Below are 27,463 nucleotides of genomic sequence, written 5' to 3'. Positions count from 1 at the left end.
AGAAAGATAGAAGCTAAATGATCATACCAGTAGAATACAGAATGAACCCGATAAGAATGTTGTAGATAAGGAAAATGTTTGTGCTTTAAAAGAGTATGAAATATTTGAACTTGTACCTAGGTATAACCTGCAAAATAGAGTCCTAAATATCCTCCTGGTGGCCATGACCATAGATTGGTGCTGCACAGTCAATAGGCTTCATTTGGAGCTAGTGATTAAACACCCAGTCATTCTTCCCAGGCAGTGGCACGTCAATCAGTACTTTTAATATAATGGTGTGGAACACTGTTCCCTTGGGTATCCTTCCCATAATTCTAGTGCTATTGAGCCATGTATCTTTGATGTGATTCTTTTGTTCCCAACCTGAAGGAGCAAGCTCAGTAAGCAGACCAAAAGACAGGGTAAACCAAATAAGACCATCTCAAATTTGTGTTCTATCCCCCTCAAATTGAGTTGCCTTATTGCTCGGTTTGATCAGTGCTATCATTAAAGCTAAATAATTGGTTTCATTTACCAAAAATCTTTCCCTATAGCCTTTACTTTGTAAAGTACTATAATTAAGCCAGTGATGTATAACATCCTTCGTCATACCAGTGTTAAGCACCAATGATTATTCTTGAGAAACAGATATATTTCTGGTGTTCTACCCCATCTTGCCCTTGGAAAGGAGATACCCACCATAGTAGGCCAGACTCACTGGAAAGAGGCATGAGGCTGTATATCCAACAAGTGGTTTTCTGTAATCCATTAGTCTTGGGCCCATTGCAAAAAGAGGTTTGCTTCATTGGCAACAGCTGATGATAGTAGCAATGAAACATAACAGTCTGGCGTCTTGGAAAAGCTGTCTACCTCAGATATCTTTTTCTCATCTTTACTAGTTATGGGGAATTTCCATTGAAGATCACAGGTTTGAGATGAAGTACAAATTGGCAAAGTAACTTTCTTTAAATGGGTGATGTGTATTTAGAAATCAATTACTTTTGCTGTGCAGAAGCTCTTTAGTTTAATTAGATCCCATTTGTCAATTTTGGCTTTTTTTGCCGTTGCTTTTGGTGTTTTAGACATGAAGTCCTTGCCCGTGCCAATGTCCTGATTGGTGTTACCTAGGTTTTCTTCTAGGATTTTTATGGTTTTAGATCTAACATTTAAGTCTCTAATCCATCTTGAATTAATTTTCGTATAAGGAGTAAGGAAAGGATCCAGTTTCAGCTTTCTACTTACGGCTAGCAAGTTTTCCCAGCACCATTTATTAAATAGGGAATCCTTTCCCCATTTCTTGTTTTTCTCATGTTTGTCAAAGATCAGATGGCTGTAGACTTGTGGTATTATTTCTGAGGGCTCTGTTCTGTTCCATTGGTCTATATCTCTTTTGGTACCAGTACCATGCTGTTTTGGTTACAAGAGCTTCTGCACAGCAAAAGAAACTACCATCAGAGTGAACAGGCAACCTACAGAATGGGAGAAAATTTTTGCAATCTACTCATCTGACAAAGGGCTAATATCCAGAACCCACAAAGAACTCAAACAAATTTACAAGAAAAAAACAAACAACCCCATCAAAAAGTGGGCTAAGGATACGAACAGACACTTCTCAAAAGAATACATTCATACAGCCAACAGACACATGAAAAAATGCTCATCATCACTCGCCATCAGAGAAATGCAAATCAAAACCACGATGAGATACCATCTCACACCAATTAGAATGGCCATCATTAAAAAGTCAAGAAACAACAGGTGCTGGAGAGGATGTGGAGAAATAGGAACACTTTCACACTGTTGGTGGGACTGTAAACTAGTTCAACCATTATGGAAAACAGTGTGGCGATTCCTCAAGGATCTAAAACTAGAAATACCATTTGACCCAGCCATCCCATTACTGGGGATATACACAAAGAATTATACATCATGCTGCTATAAAGACACATGTACACGTATGTTTATTGTGGCACTATTCACAATAGCAAAGACTTGGAATCAACCCAGATGTCCATCAGTGACAGACTGGATTAAGAAAACATGGCACATGTACACCATGGAATACTATGCAGCCATAAAAAAGAGCGAGTTCCTGTCATTTGTAGGGATGTGGATGCAGCTGGAAACCATCATTCTCAGCAAACTATTGCAAGAACAGAAAACCAAATACTGCATGTTCTCACTCATAGGTGTGAATTGAACAATGAGATCACTTGGACACAGGAAGGGGAACATCACACACCAGGGCCTATTGTGGGGAGTGCGGAGGGGTGAGGGATAGCATCAGAAGATCTACTTAATGTAAATGACGAGTTAGTGGGTGCAGCACACCAACATGGCACATGTATACATATGTAACAAACCTGCACGTTGTGTACATGTACCCTAGAACTTAAAAGTATAATTAAAAAAAAAAATCAATTACTTTTAGCTTAGCAGCACAAAGGTTAGTTTGAAAGCACCTGATAAGGTCCTTTCTAACTTGGTTGGAGGGAGTCTTTTAAAAGATTCTGTTTCAAATAGACCAAGACTGGTTGAATTCCAAGGTCCTTGAGGTCCAGGAGCTCACTGTGGAAAGAGTCTTGTTCTAAATTACAGTTTTCAGTTAGCTGTTTTTAAGACCACTGCAATAATAGAACACATTCTCTTTTAATATCATTGATTCAAAATTTTCCTAGAGACATTTTCAAAGATCTACCTGTTACAATTCCAAGTAGAGACAGTTGGTGCTTAGCGAAGGGAGTTAATCTTAGGCTAAGCAAAACTAATGGAAAAGATTTTGGCCAAGAAATTTTAAAAACCTCAGTTAATTTTGCCATTTGAGGTTTTCATTCTTATTTAAGAGTCTCACTTTGTCTCCCAGTCTGGAGTGTAGTGGCATTATCTTGGCTCACTGTAACCTCCACCTTCCTGGTTCAAGCCTCAGCCTCCAGAGTGGCTGGGATTATATGCATTTGCCACCATGCCCAGCCAATTTTTTGCATTTTTAGTAGAGATGAGGTATCGCTGTGTTGGCCAGGCTGATCCTGAACTTCTGGCCTCAAGTGATCCACCCACCTTGGCCTCCCAAAGTACTGGGTTTATAGGCATGAGCCTCTGCACCTTGCCTATTTATTTATTTTTGAGACAAGTTCTTGCTCTGTTGCCCAGGCTGGAGTGCACCGGTATGATCAAGGTTCACTGAAGCCTTAATTTCCTGGACTCAAGAAATCCTCCCATTTCAGCTTCACAAGGAGCTAGGACTATAGACATGTGTCATCATGCCTGGCTAAGTTTTAAAAGTTTTTTTTAGAGACAAGGTATTTCTATGTTGCCCAGGGTGGTTTCAAACTTCTGGCCTTAGTCTGTCCTCTTGCCTCAGCCTCACAAAGTGCTGAGATTACAGGTGGCCAATTGAGTTTTAATTATTTTGCTTGTGCGTTCCATTAATTCAGATGACTGGCAGTGATAGGTATTTTTCATACTGACTGAGTTATTTGCCTAGTGAAATGAGCACCTCTGTCAGTATAAAGTTCTAGGGGAACTCCTTAGGTTGGAATACTTTTTTATCTAAGATAATTTTACTTGCTGCTAAGGCTATTGCTTTTCTGCTTGAAAATACTTCCACTCAATGAGAAAACATACAAACCATCATTACAAAATACTTGCATCCTTGTAGTAGTGGCAGGTGAATAAAATACAATTGCCGTACTTTGAAAAGCCCTTCTGTAAAGAAAAAGGACCTTGAAAACTATGAACGCTTCCCTGAGTTATGTTTCAATGAGTTGGAAAATATACTAAGAAAGATGACTGTAATTTTGTTAGAACTATGGGTAGACCATTTGGTCCATACCACAGTCAGTCTCAGAAGAGGATGCTCCCCCTGTCTTTCCCAATTTTCTTGTTGTGCTTTTGGAGCTTTGGATTGAGCTAATTTTATATTAGAATCAAATGCTTTCTTAAAAGCTAAAATGGTTTGATTTTCCTGTTTAGATATATTTAGAGCAGTTCTTTAGACCATGTAATCTACTAATTGATTTCCCTTGCTTTCTGCAGTATTTGACTTTGTATGGCCTGGAATCTTGATAATCGTAATGATTTGGGCAATAATTTGACTTCCAATAATTTTAAAACAAGGTGTCCACTTTTCTATGGACTGACTGAAAGAGGTCAAAAAATCCTCTTTGTTTCATAGTATTCTAAAGTCATGAACTACTGCAAAAGCATATTTGCTGTCTGTATAAATATTAGCAGTTATTACTTTTGACAATTGACAAGCTCTAATTATTGCTATTAACTCTGCTTGTTGAGTCAAGATTGCTTCTGGAAGACAGGCACTTTCTGTTTCCTCAAATGAACATACTATAGCATAACCTGCGTGATAAATTCCGCATTATACTTCAAGTAAGATTCATCTGTCACCCAAACAACATTAGTGTTTATGGGGAACAGGGGTTGCAGGTCTGCCGTAGGAAAGAGAAATTATGTAATCATGTGGCATTTCTTCTGATGGCAGGAGTAGAAGAGTGGCAGGGTTTGGATTATTACATCTGGAGATTGTAATATGGGGAAAAGAAAGAAGAAGAACTTTACAAGAAGTTATCCTACTCAGTGAATAGCATTGAGTGTGGTACAAGTTTAGAAGCACTTACACAGAATGAGGAACAAAGACCCTAAAGGGACATCTCATCACTATTTCTTTGATTTCTCTGTGCTTTGATTAACAGGGCAGTAGCAGCTATTACTTTCATGCAAGTTGGAAATCCTTTAGCCATAAGGTCCAGTTGTTGACTGCAGTATCCTACACATCTATTTTGATTTTCACGTTTTTGAGTCAGAATGGCTAGGGTGTTTCCCTGATTTTCATGAGTAAACAATGAAAACTGAATATTATAATTTGGATATCCTAATGCTGGGACATCTATAAAACTCCTTTTAATGTTTTCTAGTGTTAACTGATTTTTCTCTGTCCATTCCAGGGGGTCTGGCTTATCTCATTTTAAAAGAGTATATAAATATTGAGCTTTCAAGGTGAAATTTGGAATCCAATTTCTGTAGTATCCTATCAACCCTGAAAGTCCTCTCAGTTGTTTAACAGTTTTGGATTAGGGAAGGCTAATATTCCTTTTATTCTATACAGATTGATAAAAAGAACTTCCTTCAATACTAGATGACCTAAATACCTCACCTGTTTTTGATAGAACTAAAGTTTTTCTTCTGAGACTTTGTGTCCCTTTGAAGCTAATTATTCTAATAAAAATTATTACCTATGGAGGCTTGCTTATTCCCTGAGCAGAGAGTAAATAATCTATGTACTGTATCAAGGTGGATTTTTTAGGGAAGGCCACATCAAAAAAGTCTGCCTTTAATATTTATGAAAAATAAGTTGGGCTCTTCATACATCCCTGAGGCGTGACTGTCCATGTGTATTGTCTGTCTTCCCGGGTGAAAGAGAATAGAAATTGACTATCTTTACCCATGGGAATGCTAAAGAATGAACTACATAGGTCTATTGCAGTAACAGTTGGGATGACAGTCAACAATGTATGGGAGTCTGGTACTCATAGATGCTGAGGAATAGCAATAGCATTCATTGCTCTCAGATCCTGTAAAATTCTTCATCCTCTACTCTTCGGTTTTCTTATAGGGAGGATTGGAGTGTTATGTGGGCTTGTGTGAGATATAATCAAGTCTCTTAGTATATAATTCAACATTATGAGTCTTTTCCCTTTCAAGGCCTCTGATCTTAGAGGGTATTTTTTAAGGTTCAGAAGAGATTCTGTTAGATCTCTTTGAATTTTAATTGGCACAGCTGAGATAATTTTCCCAATATTGATGGAGGATTTTAACTCCATCAGGTACTGATGATCAGGTAGTATTTTTAACAGTTCTTATAATTTTTCATGATTTAACATTTTAGTTACTTCCATGACAATATAAATAGCAATCTGTGAATTAAAAAGATCTGAGTTCAAAGAAAAAATTTACCAAATGATTCTATTTTGTTTTCTAATTCTATATACATTTTCCCTTTCTGAGAGAAAGAGATGTGGTATTGTATAATTCTGAAAAGGGTCTTTTTATCAAATGGGTAGGGACTGAGGGAACCAATAGTAAAATATGTGTTCCCCTAGGGGATCAGACTGAAAATTGTAGGTTGAGGTTTACATGCTTTTATAGGAATATTTGTTAATTTCACCGTTTGTATTGTTTTCTGATTCTGAAGAATGAGACCTTGTAATAAGGTGGGATTTATCACTGCTAAGGTAGGTCCTGTGTCAATAAGAGTTTTGTTTGTTTTCCATATAAAATAGTTTAAATTTACACTAAGGTATGAGTGAGGAGGAAACAGCAGGTCCCTTTGGTTTTCTTGAAACATTCTATCCTTCCTTTTCTTTGGTCTCTTGTTGTTCTTTCCATTTTAATATTCTACAGTCTTTTAAGAACTGTCCAGTCTTTTTGCAGTAATTGCAAACCAGGGATTGGGTTGGTTCTGAAATGTACTAGGCTGTTTAGGGGATACAGATTGGTTGAACAATTGTTCTAGGTGTAAACTCATGACTGTATTTGCCTTTTCTCTCTATGTTTAGCTTTCCTTTCCTTTTCCTCCTTGGTTAGGGTACAGGACATTTGATTGGCACAGTTAACACGATCATGAGTTTGACAGACAGTCTAAATAGGGTGTTGTCTCTTTATTGTAATTGCCAGTTCTTCATCTAATATGTGTATAAAGTTTGAGTTAAGCAGTATTTCATTTTGGTGGTAAGTATAACTTTCTTCTGACAGGTCTGAATATTGTTTAAACTTTTTTCCCTCCAAATCTTCTACAGTATGTCATTACAGGCTCTTCAGTATTTTGTTGGCTTTGTTATACTTTGTTTCAATCAACTAACTTTCAGAAAACTTAAGGGAAAACATCTTGCAGAGTTTTGGCAGGATTGTTAGGGCTATTCATGATCTGCTTTAGAAAATTTATTGATCTCCTAAAGCATTTCTTTAATTTGCCATTTCAGTCCAATCTTTGCCTTTACTTTCTGACACTAACATGTGAACTCACTGATATAAATCAGGGAATCTGGGATCATACATTCAAATACTTAATTCAGATTTCCTAGTAAATCAAATATGGTGCTGAAGAGGATCTGAGAATTCTTTAATTATGCCTTCAAGTTCTATGATGGCCCATGGTTAGTAAACCAAGGCAGGATTTTCTCTAACAGACATGGTGTTCCTGAAATGGAGTTGGAACACAGAAGGAGGAGGAGCATAAGGAATGGGAAGTGAGCCCAGTGAAAGAAGTTCTGTCAGTGGGGCATAAAGAGAAGGAGGAGCTGAAGGAGAATAAATTTCAGCCTTCTTTTTCAATTCAGAAATTGTTTTAGTCAGTTTTTTGTTTTCCTTCTGCAAAGCCATGATTTTATCAGAACGTCTTTTAGAAACTTCTAAGTACAACTGAAAATAACTCTCCCAGGTATTTCATTTTATTTTAGAGATTATTTTCTAATTGAATACACAGATAAACTACTTTAGGTATTTGAAGGATATCCCTTTTTGGACATTGCAATTTCACGTCACTGAGAGTTATGTGAGACCGTTTTTCTAAATATTTGCATGAAGAGACACTGTTAAGTATTAGACATGAATCCAGCAGATGTTTCTAATGACGAGTCTCTTCCTTAAGGAGGAAGACTTGGTTTTAGAAGGGCGACTGCCATAATTTAGATTTTCCTTTTGAAATTTAACAGAGTTGTCAGAAGACCTAGTGGGAGGTTTTAGGATTGGGTGTGCTGCTTGTGAGAATAGCTCCTAAAGGGGTCACCCTTGAGTTGATTCTTCCCTTTTATGTGTCTTGGTGATCCCAAGAGACTTGAAAGATTTTTTTGCTTTCTGTTTTGTTTTGTTTTTTTGAGACAGAATCTCGCTCTGTCACCCAGGCAGGGGTGCAGAGCCATGATCCCAGCTCATTGCAACCTCCTCCTTCTCCTGGGTTCAAGTGATTCTTCTGCCTCAACCTCCCAAGTAGCTGGGATTAAAGGCACCTGCCACCACACCCAGCTAATTTTTGTATTTTCATTAGAAATGTGGTTTAACCATTTTGGCCAGGCTGTTCTAGAACTCCTGACCTCAGGTGATCCACCCACCTCAGCATCCCAAAGTGCTGGGATTACCGGCACGAGCCACCACACCTGGCCAGGACTTGAGTTCTTAAGGAGCTAGCTGATCAGCATTTACATGTGCCCCTCAGATTAAGCATAGTTCTCTGTATGTTCTGCTTAAGGGATTTCCGATTAGACCATTTCGCGTCGTGAGCTATGAACTCCAATACCCCTGTAACACCTCTGTCAGCTATAGTGTCTTTTAGCCAGGAGGAACAATGTCTCATCTTCAGGATGTAGTTTGTCCTCATAAAGAATATTTATGATTTTGGTCACTCAAACATAAAACTACAGATTTGTCAGTTGAACCTAGCTTCAGAATCTGGCCGGTTTAAAAGATTACATATTTTTCACTTAAGTCACAAAGATAGGTCTTTCTCTTTTTAAAGAAAAACCATTTCCTCCCTGATCAAAATTTTAAATGAGAGAAAAGGTTGTAAAAATTCTGAGTAACTGAAACAAACAAACAAAAAATTGGCCTCACAAAGTAGTGAAAATCATAAATCTACAATGAGCAAAAGTATTGAGAGAATAGCAAATAAAACTTCTACCTTGCAGGTAGTGCTTCTATTCCAACCCCGTCAAATTAGGAACTTGTACTGCTTGAATAAAGTCTGAATCTCAACCAAGCCCGGAGATTCAAACTAAAGAGGGGCCTTACCAGAGAACCTCGGTGACTCCAGCAAGGTCTCATGTTACTCATCATGGTACCAAGGCTCTGGTTGTCAGTGAAATGATGGGGATGATTGGAAGTTCACTCTGATTCCCTTTTTGACAACTAAAATGTCAGCCTTGAATAATGAGATTCAGAAAATATGATTAAGTTTAGAGTTTATCCAAGTACAAAGCTTGAGGATAGGCACTCAGGTTAACTCCAATAGAATAGAGTCAGTGCTCCCAAGGGGAAGTTAGTATTTCACTTATATAGGAAGAGATAGAGAATAGGAAGAGATAGAGAACTTTAACAGAGTTGCCATATTTTCCATGTAAAACAATACATAAGTTACAGCAATGTGATGGTGACATTTTACTACGTTCCAAGGAAGATAGATTGCTTTAATATTCCATAAGGAGAGGTCATAGATTTGGGGTTGTGGTTGGTCTTATCTCTTGAGCCTTTAGGTCTTCAGACCTAAATACTTTTTTTATTTTTATTTTTTTACTTTAATGATCTTCCTTTATTTAAATGATCTGTATGGATTCGGTGATGACGTTGAAGAGCTCCTGACACAGACTCCAGGGTTTCAGCATCTATGGAAATCAGGGCTGTTCCATGATTTCTTCCTCTATTGCCATGGGGCCTTCTTGAGCCCTAATCCAGCAATGTCGTGGGGCTGAGGTAGCCAGTGGGTATGACCGATGAGTGTGTCTTTCTGGATTTTGTTCACCATGGCAACCACGTACCCAGATTTTATTTTGGAAAATGAGTAATTTGGTCCCAAAGAGAACCTATTCCAACATGGAGTAAATAATCATCTTGAAGACCATCCTGAGAAATGCTGACATCTGCTGTTACACAACAGAAGAAATGCAAGACTTCCCAGACCCCACCCCAGGGGAAAGTGGAATAAAAATGGCAGCTGGCATCCATTATCTGACTGAGAACTTGAACCACTGGCTCTAACAAGTGACATGTAGAAAATGAGGTCTTTCCAGGATCTGTGTTTGAGCGGCCACAGCTCCTCATGGTCTCCAGGTAGCAGCAGATGAGCGCATCGGTCTTCACCTTGTTCTCCCACCAGTAGGAGATTCCTGGCTACAGCTCGTGGTGCCGTCCCACAGAGCTCTGGTCCTCATAGTAGATGATGACCTGCTGGCCTCGTGACCACAGCTGCTGCAGCATCAGTGCCGCCTGTCAAAGGGCAGGACCCGTAGTCTCTCAAAGGCTGAGTCACCTTTTCCTGGGGATCTGTATATGCCTTGCTAAATCAACTCTTGCCATCCACCCATTCTCCACATATTTCTGCTTCCTACAACTTGCTGAAATGAATTGATGGAATCTGGACCAAAAGTGGATGTGGATTTAACATCTCAGGCTTCCTGCGCACAGGGGAACCTGTGTGAAATCAGAGTGGAGCTGCCACAAGCCAGGAGGCACCTGCTTTTGGAGGGAGTCTGGGGCACCCTCTATGGGGGCCTTCAGGACACCTTGATTCTGTCTGCAGAAGTGGGCAGGCACACATCTCTTCCTACAGTACAGGAGTAAGGGAGGTAGTTAATCTATAATCAGAGAAGCAGAAGCTGCAGCTGCATGCTATATGACTCAGGCTACTTAGTCACATTCCTTTCAAGGCTCAAATAATTTAGGTTCCAATGCTTTTAAGTTTGAATTATTTAATTTCATAGAAGGCATACAAGAAAAAAAATAGTCTGTCCTTTCTCTGGAAACAGAATATTGATATGCACCATCCACAATGTTATGTATGTTCTTTCCCTATTTACTTAAAAGAAAAATCAGGTATCCCTACTCTTTCTCCTCCCACATTTCAATTTGTCTGCAGTCATATACTGATATGTGAAAAATTCAAATCTCAGAGGACATTTATATTTCTCAAAAAGTCCTAGAAAGCATTAAGGTACATTTATTGAAGATGTGTTGATGGGGTGACTGAAAATTTACAAACTTATAGACTCTAGCAAGGAGATTTTATTGGAACTGGCAATAAAAACACAACTTGTTTCTAAACCACTATATTTGCTGGTGGTTCTCATTTTTATCTTGGTCATAGGCAGGTCATTTGTTAAAATACAGTTGGCTGTCATGTACCCTATGCTTATTGACTCAACTGGTAGGAACAAGGCTGAGACATCTCACCCAATCCCCAGGCCTCAATGGTCTCTGATTGATTCCTCTTTCCCTTTCTTTTATTCTGAGATTTTCTTCCATGTGGCGATGAAATAAGTTAGAACAATAAAGAAAACATGGCATCATGAACATGTGGTTTAATTAAGGTGTTCATTACTGTGTCAGGTGGATAATGAAAGGCTACTATTTTCCAGGACATTCTGTAGCATGCAGTATAAATGTCTGCCCCACAGGTAGGTATTGATGGAAAGGTTGAAGTCTGCTCTTAGGGGACAGTTTTGTTGTTTTATTCCCATAACCCTGAGCCCAACACTCACAAAACACACCCATATATTTTTGTTTATTTTTCACCAACTTTAGCTCTTTAGTAACTCAATGGTTTGTCTATTTCTCCCTCGAGGCAGTACAAATATCAGCTCATTTGGTCAGAATTGACTAATGCCCGCTGGATAGCGGAAGTGTTCATGCCCTTGTTCCACTCTTGTTTTCAGCTTCCACTGATGGTTTGAACCTTGAGGATGTTCTTTAATTTCTTCTAAGTTCAACTAGGTAATAGAAAGCATTTTTATTATTTTTATTCAATATTCAAGGGGTTCCATAATGTTAATTTTTCAGGAATCTGGTCCACTGTATTATTGAAAATGATGTCAAATTATTCTGTTTCTACTAATAAACACAATAATATTTTTAACTAAATCCCAAAAAGAAATGATCATGTACAGAACTTCTTATAAAGTGAATTTCCTAGAAAATCTGTTACTCTTTCAAATCAATGAAATTCTTTCCTGGCAGATAGTACCCATTCCTAGGCATACAATTTTCAATTCTGCAACACATACCCAAGGTATTAACAGAGTGCCAAAAAGTTTGTCAATGCTGCCCTGGCTATAGCTCCTGCCTCGCTCACCTGGACTTGCTTCATCCTCTGGTAATACAGTGCAGCTAACACTTCCCACTTCTCACATTTCTGCCTCATTATTCTCTTTATCTTGAAAATCTTGCTGTTCTTCCTCATATAATAACATACGGTTGGGTAAAATAACTGACGCTGGTAATCCAGCACTTTGGGGGGCTGATGAGGGCAGATTGCTAGAGCCCAGTAGTTCAAAACCAGCCTGGGCAACACAGAGATACTTTGTTGTTACTCAAAATGCAAAAAATTAGCCGTACGTGGTAGCACACACCTGTAGTCCCAGCTACTCGGGAGACTGATGTGGGAGGATCATTTGAGCCCAGGGAAGTCAATGCTGCATGGTGCGACTGCGCATCAACCTGGGTGACAGAGTGAGACCCTGTCTCAAAAAAAAGAAAAAAGCAAGTCCAGTGACATCTTCTACAAAAGCTTCTTGGATTTCTAAAAAACCTCAATCCCTATGACAAACGCAGTCTCTCTCAATAATTGCTTATGTAACCCTAAGATAAATAATCAAAGCAATGCATATGTTACTATTCTTTAATTTCTTATATTCCATAAATTATTTTTATGATAATTTTGTATTTCTTAGTTGTACATATTGGAGATTGCTCTATATCATATAATACTATATTAACCAATTATCCTAACTCTTAAAAAGCATTCACGTTACTAGCTTAGACATTTGCTTTGTACTTGGACAATTTCCTTCTTTGAAGACAGGAGATAACTTCCTCATCTATGTATATGGAGTGCCAACAAGGGTAGCAGTTATGGGGACATTCAGGACACAGTTGTTAAATAAATGAAAGTGGGTTAGTTTCTACTCATTAATATGTTTTTATTTCAATGGGTAATGTTCATACTGTATCAACTATCTCAGAAAATTCCAGTAACTATTATGTCACTGTTTCAGCTTTTAGGGACAATGCTTTTCACCTTAAATTGTGGAGAAAATTTGGTTGAACTCAATGTGGCTTAAAAAATATAGATTAAGGATTTGAATTACCTTGAATATTGCTTCATTTGAGAAAAAAAAAATAGAAAGTTACCTCTAAAATTCTCCTGTACAGGCCCACCCTGCAGGCATATAGAATCAGCTTTGCCTTTCTGAAAATTTCTAGCTAACCTTTAGAAAAAGCTGAGTTTTGGAGCTCTGCAGTAATAACACAAAGTGTTGCTACTGCCATTACTAATTTTGAATAAAGAAAACCTCATGAAATATTTAAAAAGATGGTCTTAGTTACTTAACAATTATTATTTTTAAGTTCATGAATAGAAATAGGATTTTAAGAACAGGAATATTCAAACATAGATACCTCTCTCTTGCTCATGCCTGTTTATGAGTGGGTTTTTTGTTTGTTTGTTTGTTTTGTTTGTTTTTAAGTTTCAACTTGCCACTTGTACTGTGTTTAATCAATTTCTGCAACTCTTTCCCCTATTTCCTTACCAGTAAAATGACAATAATTGTAGTAAGGTATACAGCATAGTATAATTGGAATCACTTCATATTGAATCAGATACAAAAGTTACCATGAACATCCCCTGCCAGATGGTGCAACCTAGAGGAAAGACACTGTCTGGTTAATCAGAGGATAAGGGTTTAATTCCGGCTTTGCTGCTAACTCCCGTTTTCTCCATTCCTCTTTTGTGATCAAATGAGAAGTGTGGACTGAATGTCTATAGAAGCCTTTTTCGTTTCTTCAAGTTGAGGAAGCGCTTGCCATGGCACAATACCTTATGGGCTTCCCCTGTATCCTCCCAGAGGTGTGGCTTCTCAATGACCTTCGTTAAAACTTCTTAAAACACATGCCTTTCACATGGTGTGTGCGCCTGTCAAGAACTTATTGAAAAACCTACTGCTTCAAAATCAGGAAGTTTACTGAGGAAAAATAAAACAGCAAGGAAGCGTCTGATGAAAAAATCAATATTAGAAAGAAGTGAGGTGAATTCCAAAATGGCAGCTGCCCGCCATACCTGGGAAGCAACCCGTGTTTTCTGGAACAAGGAGCTGTGAGAGTCTAGATGGAGGTCTTTGAGGTAAAAACAAACACATTTTTAAGAAGTAGCCGGGCGTGATGGCACACGCCTGTATTCCCAGCTACTGGTAGGCTGAGGCGGAAGAATCGCTTGAACTTGGGAGATGGAGGTTGCAGTGAGCCGAGATCGCGCCCCTGCACTCCAGCCTGGGCGAGGGAGCGAGACTCCGCCTCAAAGTAAATAAATAAATAAATAAATAAATAAATAAATAAATAAATACCATAATAAAAAAAAGAGGTAATAAATTATCGGAATTTTTGACAGTACCACAAGTTATTTTAAAAAGGCATTTTAGAGATCCCTTGGAAGTATAGAAACACTTAGATTTTCAAAGACTATTGAGAGAATAAAAATGTGACAATATTATGTATAAACAAATCAAAAACTAACACTTGTTCAAAATGTGGAATGAAGCCACAGTTTATTTCTTGGTTTAGTAATAAATACTACTTATATACATACAGCAATAACAATATAAATATTCATTTATCTGAAAATGGAGACAGTTTATTTAGTGGAAGAAAGGACGGAATTGTGAATAAGCTCAATCTACATCTACCTTAAAATAACATGTAATGTGGTCGGGTGCTGTGGCTCATGCCTGTAATCCCAGCACTTTTGGAGGCCAAGGCGGGCGAATCACCTGAAGTCAGGAGTTCGAGACCAGCCTGGTCAACATGGTGAAACCCTGTCTGTACTAAAAATACAAAAATTAGACGGGCATGGTGTCAGGTGCCTGTAATCCCAGCTACTTGGGAGGCTACATTAAACGTTATGGCAGTAGTCTTGCAGTTTAACAGATTAAAAAAGCTACATGGAAAATGCAAGCATGTTATCACCACACAGTGATTTCCATTGTAGCAGAATTTTATTTGCTGTCCCTGGAAAAAATACAAATAATTAAAAACAGTCTGCACAAAACTGACCTGACCGGTAATTAGATAATAATTTTTCTAGCTGTGTGTTTGGATATTGAGTTTGCAATTTTCTCCTCCAATGCTTCTGGGTTTTCATTCACCTTTATTGATTGTTGACAATAGTCATCATTAGCAAAAAGATATTCCAGAGGCCAAAACCTCAGTGCTTCTGGCAAAGGAGAGAATTTATGCAATAAGAAAGCACTCACACTTCTAATTTTTAGTAATCTGTTTCTATACAAATATTTCAAATAGGATGGACTCATGGGGCATATTTCATCTTGATTATAAACTCTGTAGTACCTGATACCTGGTATCGTTAGGTTCCAAGGCTAACTATCACAATCAGGGGTGATAGCAATACAAAAGGAAAATGGCAGAAAGCTATTATTGTGGCATTTTTTTTCCCCCGGGACACCTATTAACATATAAAGTCTAATACAATTTGACTGCATTCAATACTTACTAATAAGTACTTTTATCTTCTAAATGATACCATTCATTAATCCTTCCATGCATGGATGGATACATTCACCTATTCAGATGTTTGACAAATGGATACCCACCACATGCCTGACCTCGTTCTGTGCCCAAAGGATACAGTGATGACAAGCACTGTTTGTACCCTTTATATGAGGAGACAGAATGGCAGGACATGGTTTTAATGCAAAATGACAGATGGGATAATCAGAGTGGAGGAAGACCCCAGCTTGACTTCAGGGTGAACTCAGCTCTGTCTGCTGTGTTAGAATTCCCTGTACAATTAGTACTGCTGAACATTTCTTTCCACAAGAAGGAAAAGAGGGAAGATTCAGAGAATTGGACCTGGTTCCAAGAGAATGGGTGATTCAAATCATATCTGTACCTTGCTTCTCTCATTGTCCTCCAGCCCAGGTCTCTCCAGTTCTTACTGAATACTAACTAATGTGAGGGCTAACACCAGAAGAATGAATAAGAATTGTAATCTCTCTTCCCTCTCCTATGTTTCCTCCGTGAGCCTTATGTTGAGACAACTGGGAGAGTCAAAGGCAGAAGTCAGACAGAGGTCAGACGCAGTGGCTCATGCTTGTAATCCTAGTACTTTGGGAGGTCGTGGCAGGTGGATCACTTGAGGTCAGGAGTTCAAGAGCAGCCTGGCCAACATGGCAAAACCCCGTCTCTACTAAAAATACAAAAATTAGCGAGGCACACACCTGTAGTCCCAGCTCCTTGGGAAGTTAAGGGAGGAGAATTGCTTGAACCTGGGAGGCAGAGGTTGCAGTCAGCCGAGATGGTGCCACTGCACTCCAGCCTGGGCGACAGAGTGAGATTCCGTCTCAAAAGAACCAAAAAACAAAAAGGCAGAAGTCAGACAAAGATCAAAGATCAATTTTACCCTAAGCATATCCTTCATTGGGAAATATCTCCTAGAATTTTCATCAAAACACAATATCTTCAAGATACACCCAAATATCATACTCTGAAACAGATCTGAAATAGGTGTTACCTGCCCTCTCAGCTGTAGGTAAAGGACACATAAAACAATGGCAAGCCTGTTTTTCAATTTGGCCTTCAGGAATTTTAAATAAGAATAGGATAGTACATTTAAAAAATGTTAAATAATATTAGGACACCACCTAAAACCTTCTTGGCTTACCTTGTCCCCATAATTTAGCATGTTATTCAGTGTAGTTTATTAGCTTGGTGAACCTTATGTTAATTTTGAAACTGGGAGGAGAATTAGGAATATATCACTTAAGTATATTCAGAGTCAAAGCAAACACCGTTGTTTTTGTTTTAACAGCTGTTGGGAAATAACAATTTTAAGGAGAATTACAGACATAAATTGGAGAAGAAATACTACTTCTGATATCCTGTGTGTTTCTAACTTAAACACATTTCAAAGCATCTTCAAATATTGATGACATAAAGCTACTATTTTTACTCTCCCAGGACAAAAAGGAAAGATGTTTATCTTACACAGATTTTTGCCTTACTGAACAGTTTTTCTTGACGAAAGTGTCCTTTCATTGGTTTAATAGCTGAACAAATGGTGCTTTCAATCTTGTGTAATTTGGTCTAAGTATCTGTCATTTCCTAGGATTAATGCCAGATGGACCCTGGGAACATTTCTAAGAGTTCACTGCTAAAATAAAGACAGGGTACAAATACACACCTGGTCACAGGTGATAAGAGTGTGTGGGTAAGAGAGGCATCTGTTCAACAGGAGGCTATGCATGTGGCTTTGCAATAAAGGTATGAGATGGAGGCTGACCTCTTAAAGCAAAATGCCACAAAGCAAAAGCCAGAAGACTGGTTTCTCTCTCCTCTTAAGTGACTGCTTGATTCACTTCACTGAGCATTTACTGTCTACTGGGCACTGAGCTAAGAATAGTCCTTACAACGAAGTTCAATGCTCACCCTCATTTTACGGATGAGAAAACAGACTCCAAAAGGTTAAAGACATTCCCAGATTCATGTTAAAAAAGATTGGCAGAGGTGGGGTTTTAATCCAAAGCCCTCTGACCTGAAACCTATGCGTATTCCACTATGTTTTGGAAGCTTATGAAATCTTATAATTTTAGGGCTGAAAAGGATGGAATCATCCATAAATCCGTCACTCCTATCTTTCACCAGAATTCCTTCCACAACGTAAGCAGATCATCTAACCTATTCTAATACCTCCACTGCTTATTCCTCTGAACATTTTTTCAGTCATATATTCCCTTTTCAAACGTTACATATTGTATTTGCTCACTTCTTTGCTCCTTCATCCACAGTGCTGCCAGGCTGACCTCGTATACAGACCACAGCAATGATTTTCCCTTCCAACCTCTTGATGGCTCTCCTTTGCCTATAGGATACATTGTAGAACACTTCAAAATTTGATGAAAATCTATCTATCTGGACTCTTTCTGTTCCCACATATTGTGGACAACAGTGATTAACATAAAAAAATACAATTGAATTATGAAAATGCATATTATTATTTTAGATTCAGGGGTACAGGTGTAGATTTGTTATATGGGTGTGTTGTATAATGCTAGAGTTTAGGCTTCTACTGAACCTGTCACCAAAATAGTGACCATCGTACCCAATAGGTAGTTTTTCAACCCTAGTGCACCCCCTCCCTCCTCCCACTTGGAAACACTTGGAGTCCCTAGTGTCTATTGTTTCTCTCTTCATGTCCATGCATACTTAGTGTTTAGCTCCCACAATTCACAGTATTTGATTTTCTATTTCAGGATGAATTCACTTAGGATAATAGTCTTCATGCATCCATGTTGCTGAAAAGGACATAATTTCAATTTTTTTATGGCTGCATAGTATTCTCTTGTGTATATATGCCACATTTTCTTTATATAACCCACCATTGTGGGTACCTAGGTTGATTCTATTACTTTACTATTGTGAATAGTGCAGTGATAAGCCATGAGTGTAAGTACCATTTTGATAGAGTGATTTCTTTTCCTTTGGTGGAAGCCCCTTAGTGGAATTTCTGGGTTGAATGGTAATTCTATTTTTAATTATTTGAGAAATCTCCATACTGTTTTCCATAGGGGTTACACTAATTTACATTCCTACCAACAGTTTACAAGCATTTCCTTTTCTCCACATATTTGCCAACATCTGTTAATTTTTGTCTTCAAAATAGTTTCTAAATTTTGTGAAGATTGCATCCCTATGTCACTGGTTATCCTTTTTTCTGCCTGGAATTGGCTCTCTAGACCGTGCCATCTGTAGAAAGACTATTCATAAATCATAACCCATTCTAATGATCAACTTATTTGGGAAGTCCTATTAGGTTCTTCAATCAAAACCAGTCTCACTGAACAATGAGTCTGATATTTATTTGCTTATAGAATTTTATAACAAAAGAAGCAGCATATCCTGATTTATCTCAACATGTTTTCTTTCCCAAAGGATCGTAAACATCTTGGGGACAGTTTCCATATTATCGTTTGTGCCTGACTGTGTTGCCATATATCCCTGGAACACAGTAAGTAGTATTAGTATAATACTAAGTATAGCTTAGAAATTATCCAATGTGTGAATTTAACTTGAGCTGTACAGCTGCAAAGTTATATTTTTCTTGAACTTCATTTTCAGTCTATCCCCTTCTGTTTAGACTCTCATTTCATTATATCTTCACTACATTCTAGCTTGAATTCTTTCTAAATCATTCGTAGGTATACACAATGATTAGCTCATCTGGGTGTGGTTATCACATGATTACACCTCCACATAACTCATGCACACATAGTGGAAAATCAAACTCATAGATTTATGAAAATTTATGGACAGTGATAGTTACCAGCTAGGCAATGACTACTGATTAGAAACGTTTTCCATGCTAAGTATTTATTTCATTTAAAAAAAAAAAATCCTAAAATTCCCACCATGTGCAACTTCACAACATTTTAAGAGTATTTGAAGATTGTTTATAAGGATTTTGTAAAAATCCTTACAAAGTACTTTGTCTTTTTATTTAACAAATTTAACAATTGTACATGATTTAAACATTTGGGGGTTTTTTAGTAAAAAGTTTAAATACTTGAAAAGTATACAACTAGTATTATCCTGAAAAATATTTGGCAATCAATACATTGTGTATGTATGTTACTAAGGTAAAAATTGACAATGGTTAAGATAACAGAGGATGCAATGAAAGAGAAGAACTGTTAGAGAAAAAGAGGCTAGGCCAGGCATAGTGGTTCACACCTGTAATCTGAATACTTTGGGAGGCTGAGGCAGGAAGATCACGTGGGGCTACGAGTTTGAGACCAGTCTGGGCAAAATAGCAAGACCCCATCTCCACTAAAGATAAAATAAAAAATTAGCCAGGTATGGTGGTGCACCCCTGGAGCCCCAGCTACTTGGAAGGGTGAGGTGGGAAGATCACTTGAGCCTGAGAGGTTGAGGCTGCAGTGAGCTCTGATTGCTCCACTGTACTACAGCCTGGGCAACAGAGTGAGACTCTGTCTAAACAAACAAACAAATAAAACAACAAAAACATGAGAGTGAAATGTCATAATGCTAGCACTAATCAGCTAACAAAACTAGCAATCTAGGTGTAAACAACCAATGAGCTGCAGTCAATCTGAATATCCTAGCAAGGGAAGTATGTATTCCAAATGCCAAATGTGAACACTGCAATGAAAGCTACGAGGGGTGAAAGTTAAACATGTGAGATAAATACTGAGTTTTCTCCATCCAAACTGTGGAATACATGAACTATTAAACTGCTATTCAAGTTTAAAATAAGAGCTTCTAGGATATTATGTCAGATTCAGACATTATATAGAGTATATATTCTAGTTTTTGTCATCTATTTCCTATATTTTTCACCTTTATCTTTTCTTTTTCTCACAAGAAAAATACACTTTTTGTTATTTTTTATTTTTATTTTTATTTTTGAGATGGAGTCTCACTCTGTCACCCAGGCTGGAGTGCAGTGGTGCAATCTTGGCTCACTGCAACCTCCACCTGCCAGGTTCAAGCCATTCTCCTGCCTCAGCCTCCTGAGTAGGTGGGACGACAGGCGCACGGCACCATGCCCAGCTAATTTTTTTTGTTTTGTTTAAGACCGGGTTTCACCATGCTGGCCAGGCTGATCTCAAACTCCTGACCTTGTGATCCATCCGCCTTGGCCTCCCAAATTGCTGGGATTACAGGTGTGAGCCACTGTGTCCGGCCGACACTTTTTTAAAAATGAGAATTAAAGTAAAACCTAGACACAAGTGAAAGCAGCCAGTAGGGTATATGTCATGAATGTTAAGACAAACCATCTTTCTTGCTTTAATCCAGCTTTGGCTCTTCCTCCTTTATAGCTTCTGATTCCTCATTGCTAACACTTCATAGTCCCAAAGTAATATACAGAAAGTAATATATATGTCTTACTGTATTTCAGTTAATCTACATGGTGTCTGTCTGCATTTCTGCCAAGAAGGCTACATGCATTTATTCAATCATAAAAAAAAAAAAAATCCATGGCACCTACTATAGACAGTAGACTACTATAGACACTGAGTAGATATAGATAAATAAAAATATTCTCCATCCTCAATGGGATCATAGTATTCTTGCAGAGTGCTAACTTCTTTTTTACTTTTTTTTTTCTTTTATTTTTTTTGAGACGGAGTCTGGCTCTATCCCCAGGCTGGAGTGCATTGGCACGATCTCAGATCACTGTAATCTCCACCTCCCAGGTGCAAGCGATTCTCATGTCTCAGCCACGCGAGTAGCTGGGATGACAGGCACCTGCCACCACGCCCAGCTGATTTTTGTATATTTAGTAGAGATGGAGTTTCGCCATGTTGGCCAGGCTGGTCTCAAACTCCTGACCTCAGGGGATCTGCTTGCCTCAGTCTCCCAAAGTGCTGGGATTACAGGCCTGAGCCACTGCATGCAGCCCAGAGTGCTAACTTCTAACTGAATGTTAGAACTTAAGTAGAGGAAATCTCAGGAAATGAGAGACAAAGGCATTTAAGTTATACTAGAACACATGTTCAGGGAAAGCATTAAGTATGAAGATATATATAAGCTAGGTTGTTAGAAAAAAATAAGAGCTTTCTCTTTGAAACAAATTCTTGACAAGCAGAAGAGCATGGCAGTTTTACTGTTATTGAAGTATGCATCACCCTTTATATAAGACTCTATGCATTACAAATGCTGACTTCTTTATATAATTTCATCTCTCCCACCATATGCTCCCGTTAATAGTTCAAAATTAAGTAAAAATGCAAATTCCTTTAGATCTGAGGTTTGCTTAACTAGCTAAACTGTGATATTTTTACCATCCTCTTTAATCTGGTGGTCAAAACATGTAATAGATATTTTTTGTAGTGGATTCTGTAGTGTTGCACCAAGATCCTCTCTTCATGGGCAAGAAAAACTACACACAGCTGCTGGGAATATCTGCTGTTGATGGCCCACAGTTGTGTCTTTTATTATTCCGTTCACTCAGCTGCAGGAAACCGCCCTGTACCTTCTCCCAGGGGTGGCCCATAGTCATGTATTGGCTGACGGGGAACAGAGGGCCATTTCTTTTATTTAAATTTAGAACAAGTAAAAATATTCTTTATGAGCTGAGCTCCATTAGACCCATCAAGTGATAAGGTCAGGTGGAATCAACATAAATTGGAAGCAGAACAGCCAGGATCTAATAATAAAAAGAACAAAAAAGCCCAGGTAAGCTGCAAAAGCAGGCAGTTTGGAACTACCTACTACTGCTGTGCTTGTGCCTCACCCTCTGCTTATACCTGTGTTTATATGGGGAGGTGGATGTTTCTTTTCACCAAGTGATGGAAGAGGAAATGGGATGGTGTGGTTCTTACAAGTACTGGCTCAGTATGTGGATCACAGATAAAATTTGACTGTTTTACTACATGCCAATTAATGAGTGGTCGTGAAAGGCAACATAGAAAGCAAAATCAATGGGAAGATCTCTTGGTGGTGTACATTGTCATCCAATATGTATCAAAAGTATAGTGGCCTGGGACAAGAATATACATGGACTTATAGGCGCTAGCAAATAGCCAACCTAATTGGTCAAAATCTAGAAGGAAAAATATTGGAAGATTATGGCCAAAGAGATCTAGCCAACAAGCATGCAGATGAACATATGAGAGTGGGCACAGAATATGATATCTTTATATTATGTGTTTACACCCACCAGACAGCATCTATTATACTATGGGAAAAACACTGGACAAGTAGACAGCACAATCTAGCCAACCAACCTTAGTTGGCCTCTATCATTGACCATTTTAAGGAGATGCACTGTGATGCATGAACACAATAGCCACGGCGGTGGAACAGAGGCTATATGGGGTAATGGCATAAGTTCCCATTCGTTAAGGCTGATCTAGGTCTTTCACTGCTGAGTTCCCAATATGCTAAAAGTAGAGACCAATGCTGAACCTCCAATATGGCCCCACTGACCAAGTAAACCAATTAGCTACTTGGTGGCAAGTTGACTACATTGGACTTTCAGTTTGAAAGAGCCAGTTATTCAGTTTACAAGGAATAGACACATATTATAAGTAGAGATTTATTTATCCTGCCCTATGGGCATTGGCCAGAACCAGTATAGTGAATTCTACATGAGGTACCATGTATTACTCACTTTACAGAAGAGGAACTACAATAATAGTACACAATGATGGATTACTGTTCTTACTGCATACCACATATTTCAAAATTATTGGTATGATATATGATACTGTGGTGTAATGACCTCATAAAGATGCCTCTCAGATCCATCAAGCAGCTTTTTAAATTAGAAAAGGAGACATTTTCTGGCAAAGAAGGAACACTAACCTCCAGATACAGCATACATCCTAAATCCAAAGCCATATTGTGTACTCAGCAGGTGGTATCCATGGATTTGGAAACCACCAGGATAATGCTACACAATGAGAAAATGGAGGAATGTTTTTTCTCTCAGGTGATTCAATGGGGTATGTAAGTGCTTCCATGCCCAGTATTAATGGTAAATGGAAAGGTAACACAGCCATAGCCAAAAAGAAAGAAAGATGACTAGGGTCCAGACATATCAAGCACAAAAATATGGGGAAGTCCATAAGGCAAACTGCCAAGACCAATAGACATAGAAGCTGAAAACAAAAAAAAATGTAGAATTGTTGTTATACACAAAAGAGAATTGTTAGGATAACTATAAATCCTTAGAAGAAAAAAAGAAATTATATTTTAATGAGTCAACATTAATGTCTGTTTTTCCCAGTCTACATAAGGCATCGAGAAATGTGTAGTTTTAAATTTTGTTTATTTCTAATTTTTATTTTCATATAGTTAGTTAATTTTAATTTTTACTTTTTGAGATAGGCTCTGTCATCCAGGCTGGAGTGCAGTGGCATGATCTTCGTGCACTGCGACCTCTGCCTCCCATGCTCAAGCCCTCCTTCTACCTCAGCCTCCCAAGTAGCTGGGAGTACAGGCACATGCCACCATGCCCAGCTCATTTATGGTTGTTTTTTTTTTTTTTTTTTTTTTTGGTAGAGATGGGTTTTCGCCATGTTACCCAGGCTGGTCTTGAACTCCTGAGCTCTGCCTGCCATGGCCTCCCAAAGTGCTGGGATTACAAGCAGGACCTTATTCTAATTTTTAAACTTCATTTTTCCAGCTTTATTGAGGTATGAGTTATGAACAAAAGTTATATATTTTTGTATTTCATAGTATATATTTTATAATATTTAAACTTAAAAAGTACATATTCATGGTGTACATGATATTTTGAGGTTTATATAGAGGATAATAGATGATAAAATGATTACCAAAATCAAGCATAAACATCACGTGTGTTTATGTGTGTGTTGACAACACTTGAGATACACTCTGGTAGAAAATTATAAATATATAATACATTATTATTAACTAAAGTCTCTATGCTGGATGTTCAGTCTCCAGAACTTATTCATCTTATAACTGAATGTTTGTAAGTTTTCACTAATAATACCCCTTTTTCTCCACCTCTCAGCTCCTGGTAAACACCATTCTCCTTTTGTTAATATGAGTTTGATTTTTCTTTAGAGTTCATATATAAGTGAAATCATGTGGTATAATAAATCTCTTTCAATTTATTTTACACACACCACACATGCATGCACACAGATATACATACATTTCTTTATCCATTCTTCAGTTGATAGACACTTAGGCTGTTTCCATATCTTAGCTGTTGTGAATAATGCTGCAATGAACATAGGAGTGGAGATATTTCTTGGCAATATATATTTTTTCTTTTGGATATATACCCAGAAGTGCTATTGCTGGATAATATGGTAGTTTTATTTTAAACTGTTTGAGGAACTTTCATACTACTTTCCTTAATGGTTGTACCAATCTACATTCCTCCCAGCAGTATAGAATACTCTTGTCTCCATATCCTCAACAATACTTGTCATCTTTTGACTTTTTTATGATGGCCATCCTAATAGGTGTGAGGTGATGTCTCATTGTCATTTTGATATACTTTTCACTGATAATTAGTGATGTTGAACATTTGTTTTATGTGTACATATATGCATATATGTGTATATGTGTATGCGTATATATATGTGTGTGTATATATGTGTATATATATGTGTATATATATTTATTTGACCATCTGAATATCTTTTTGGGAGAAAGTGTCTATTCAGATCACGTGCTGAGTTTTAAGTCAGATTATTTGTTTTCCTTTTTTTCTTTGCTGTTAAACTGTATGAGTTTCATATATATTTTTGAATTTGACCATTAGTTGAATACATGGTCAGCAAATATTTTGTCCCATTCTATAGGTTGCCACTATTCTTTTCATCCATGTTGGATGACCGTGTATACCACCCAGATATCTGCCAATTGTTTGGTTTTTTCTCTATGTGGTTTCATGACCACTCATATATGAGCATGCAGTAATGCAGTCAAATTTTATCTCTGATTCACATACTGAGCCTGTCCTTGTAAGAACCACACTCATCCCATTTTTTCCTCTTTCAGTTGGTAATAAGAAACATTTTGAGGAAAAATATCAAAGCTGGAGGCATCATACACCCTAATTTCAAATTATATTACAAAGCTATAGCGATCTAAATAGTATGGTAGTGGAATAAAAACAGATACATAGACCAATGAAAGACAGTGGAAAGCCCAGAAGAAAACTCACATGTGTAGAGTTAAAGAATTTTTGACAAAGGTGCCAAAAATACACAATGGGGAAATGATAGTTTATTCAATAAATAGTGTAGGGAAAACTGGATATTCACCTATAAAATAATGTAATTGGGCTCTTAACCTTACACAAAAGTCAACTGAAAATTGATTAATGACTAAAATGAAGGACCTGAAACCATAACATTTCTAGAAGAAAACATAGGGGGAAAGCTCCTGGATACTGGACTTGGCCATATTTTAGGAGGTGTGTTGAGGGGTATACCAAAAGCACAGACAACAAAAGCAAAAATAAATAAATAAGGCTACACCAAACTAAATAAACTTACTTGTTTGTTAAGTGTTTTTTACATTGTAGATGCTGTCTGGTGGGTGTTATCACGTAATGTAAAGATACCATATTCTGTGCCCATTCTCATATGTCCATTTGCATGCTTATTGACTGAATCTCTTTGCCCATAATCTTCCAATCTTTTTCCTTCTAGATTGTGACCAAATTAGGTTGGCTATTTGCTAGCCCCTATAAGTCCATGTATATTCCTGTCTCAGGCTATTATACTTTGCTGGAAGCTTTTTAGTTTCGTCTAGTCCTACATGTTTATCTTTGGTTTTGTTATCTATGCTTTGGTATAAACCGCCAAAACTGAAATCCAGGAGCTTTTGCCCTATGTTTTCTTCTGGGAATTTTATGGTTTCGGGTTTTACATGTTACTCATTAATCAATTTTCAGCTGACTTTGTGTAAAGTTTAAAAATCAAATTACATTCTTTTGTAGGTGGTTCTCAAGTTTTCCATACACCATTTATTGAAGAAACTATCCTTTCCCCATTGTGTATTTTGGAACCTTTGTCAAAAATTCCTTGACTCTCTCTCTATACATGAGTTTATATGTGGACTTTTCATTCTCTTCCATTGGTCTGTGTACCTGTTTTTATTTTAGTGCCACACCATTTTAATTGCTATAGCTTTGTAATATAATTTGAAATTAGGGAGTATTATGCCAGCAGCTTTGTTATTTTTCCTTGAGATTACTTTAGCCATTTGGAGTTTTTTGTGGCTCTGTGTAAATTTTAGAACTGTTTTCATTTTTCTGTGAATAATATTATTGAAATTTTAATAGGGATTGCTTTCAATCTGTAGATTGCTTTAGGTAGCATATACATTTTAATAATATTAATTATTCCAATCAATGAACACAAGATACTTTTTCAATTATTTGTGCTTCTTCAGTTTTTAAAATCAGTTTCTTATAGTTTTCAGTGTACAGCTCATCGACCTCCTTGTTAAATTTATTCCTAAGTATTTTATTTGTTTTGATGCCACAATAAACAAGATGGCTTTCTTAATTTATTTTTCAGATAGTTTATTATTAGTGTATAGAAACACAACTGAATTTTGGATATTGATTTTGTATCCTAAAACTTTACTGAGCTTATTTATTTATCACTGATAACAGTTTTTCTTTCTCCCCTGCCTTTTTTTTTTTTTTTGATGGTGTCAAAGATAACCTAAAGGTTTTTTGATGTGTAGATTCATGTCATTTGCAAAGAGACAGTTTTACTTTTTTCTTTCCTGTTTTGATGACTTTTATTTCTTTTTCTTGCCTAATTGCTCTCCTTAGAACTTCTAGGACAATGTTGAGTAGAGGCGGATGGGAGGACACTTATCTTACCTTGTTCATTATCTTAGAGGAAATGCTTTCAGATTTTCACTGCTGAGTATGACATTAGCTGTGTGTATGACATATATTGCCTTATTATGTTGAGATAAATTCCTTCTACATCAGTATTTTTAGAGTTTTTGCTGAGAGAATGTGGAAATTTTTCAAATGCTTTTCCTGCATCTACTGAGATGATTATATCATTCATCCTCCATTTTGTTAATGGAGTGTACCACATTTATTGAATTGTATATATCAAACCACCTTTGGATCCTAGAGATAAAGGCAATTTAATCAAGGTGAATGATACTTTTAATATATTGTTGAATTTGGTTTGTTAGTATTTTGTTGAAAATTTTTGCA

General features: G+C 37.5%; 1 long non-coding RNA gene across 1 annotated transcript in view; it reads left to right on the top strand.

Annotated features, from left to right (window-relative positions):
* The window catches only part of LOC105491483 (uncharacterized), a 97,260-nt gene extending 78,524 nt beyond the window's left edge, over nucleotides 1-18,736 (top strand). The window contains exon 3 of the long non-coding RNA XR_011616173.1: nucleotides 18,694-18,736. This is a non-coding gene — a long non-coding RNA (uncharacterized lncRNA). The remainder of the gene's footprint in view (nucleotides 1-18,693) is intronic.
* The last annotated feature ends 8,727 nt before the right edge of the window (nucleotides 18,737-27,463 follow it).

Source organism: Macaca nemestrina, chromosome 18 (genome assembly GCF_043159975.1).
Source record: "Macaca nemestrina isolate mMacNem1 chromosome 18, mMacNem.hap1, whole genome shotgun sequence".
NCBI lineage: Eukaryota > Metazoa > Chordata > Mammalia > Primates > Cercopithecidae > Macaca > Macaca nemestrina.
This window is presented reverse-complemented; position numbering and strand designations above follow the sequence as displayed.